Below are 1,981 nucleotides of genomic sequence, written 5' to 3'. Positions count from 1 at the left end.
GCAGTGTCACTGGCCCTCATATGTGGGATCCGAACCGGGGCCCTCTGGCGTCCCAAGCCAGCTCTTAACCAATGTGCCACTCGGCCGGCCCCCCTCTGACCTGATCTTTCTTAACCCAAAGGGCGGGCTTGTCATTGAACATTCTGTCTGTATTTGACTTTTTAATTTTTAAACAGCTTTATGGAGGTAGTGATCTACCAGAAAAAAAAAACCTGCCTATATTTAATGTGTGTCATGTGATGAGTTTGGAAATATGGCAGTCCCTGTGATGCCATCCCCACGATCAAGGTGATGGCAATATGCTTCAACTCTTAAGTTTCCTGTGCCTCTTCGGGGTCTTTGTTTTGTTTCTTGGCTGCTGTTGTAAGAACAGTGACACCACCCTGCTCAGTGCTGACACACACACGCAATGCCCCATCGTTCAGTACAGGCTCTGGGCTGTCCAGCAGAGCCCTGAAACTCGCTCGTCAAGCATGACTCGAAGCTCATACCCATTAAACAACAACACCCCATTTCCCCCGTCCCTTCAGGTCCTGGAAACCGCCATCCTGTTCTGCGATTCTGAGCATGACTATGTTAGATTATCTGGTGTTAAGTGGACGCATGCAATACCTGAGCTGTGTCTGGCTGTTTTCACGCTGTGCACTGGCATCCAGGTTCTACCGCGTTGTTACAGATGGAAGGATTTCCTCCTTTTCCATCGTATGACTATATCACATCACCCCTGACTGGAAACTAGCGTTTGTATTTTTAAAAGATGTTTATTAAAATATAGCAAACAGACAATATTGTATGAGTTTCAGGGGTACACCACAGTGACTCAACATTTATAAACGTAAAGAAGTGGTCACCGTGGTAAGTCCAGCCACCACCTGACGCCGTCCACACTGTCATAATACTATGCACTATAGTCCCCATATATTTATTTACACCCCATGACTTATTTGTTTTATACCTGGAAATTTGGACCTCCTATTCCCCTTCGCCATCCCCCCGCTTTCTGAATTTTCAGTTACAACTGACAGTCAGTATTATTTTATATTAGTTTCAGGTGTACAGCACAAGGTCCGCTGTTTATATAATTTAAGTGATCCCCTGACTAGCCTGGTCCCCACCTGACACTATACATAGTTATTACCTTGTTATTGCCTATATTCCCTAAGCTTCACTTTACCTCCCGTGACTGTTTTGTAACTGCCAATTTGTACTTCTTAATTCCTTAACCTTTTTCACCCCACCCCCACCCCTTCCTATCTATCACTCCCAGCTGTGGGATTTGGCCACATTCACAACTTATGGGCTGCTGTGGCGGGGCAGTGGGGGGGGTTACCCCCCTGACTGGGATTCTCTGGTGCCTGTGGGCTCTGGTGCCTGTTGAAAGCACCCTCTCTGTGTGCCATTTGTGGGGCTAATTGGGTGGTGTTCTGCTGTGATCTGAAGCCACCCTCTAAATGTGCTGGTTCTGGGGCCTCTTGGGAGGGGCTCTGGTGCAGGCCCAGGTCACCCACTGCCTGTGACCAGCCAGGGGCTACCTGATAGGAGCTACGAAGCGATCCGTGGTTGTTTGCTGCCCGTGCTAACCCTGGAGGCGCATGGGAGAGGCCACCCTGCAAACCGAGGACGGCTGCCACCAGCACTGGGCCTGGGTAGCCCTGCAAAATGCCAGGACACCCCGAGTCCCGCTGCCACCTGCCGGCTCTCTTAAGGTTCAGCCACTGATAAAGCTTGTGGGGTGCGCGAGTTGGGTGCGGCAGGGTCTCAGGGTGGGAAGAATCGTGGTCACCAGGTTGATGTAGACTCTGGGTGGGTGCCAGCGCTGAGCCTGGAGTGACTCAGCAAAAGCCTCAGAGCCCACCGAGGCCAGTCGCTGCCCACCTGGGGCCCATAGACGGATCGTTTTTCCTGGAAAGAGTGCAATGCAGGTGGGGCTGGCAGCTCCTGGAGAAAGTGCCTCAGGTGTTATGTGCATTGGGTGGGGTGC

This window comes from Hipposideros armiger, unplaced genomic scaffold, assembly GCF_001890085.2.
Source record: "Hipposideros armiger isolate ML-2016 unplaced genomic scaffold, ASM189008v1 scaffold_598, whole genome shotgun sequence".
In the NCBI taxonomy this organism is placed as follows: domain Eukaryota; kingdom Metazoa; phylum Chordata; class Mammalia; order Chiroptera; family Hipposideridae; genus Hipposideros; species Hipposideros armiger.
This window is presented reverse-complemented; position numbering follows the sequence as displayed.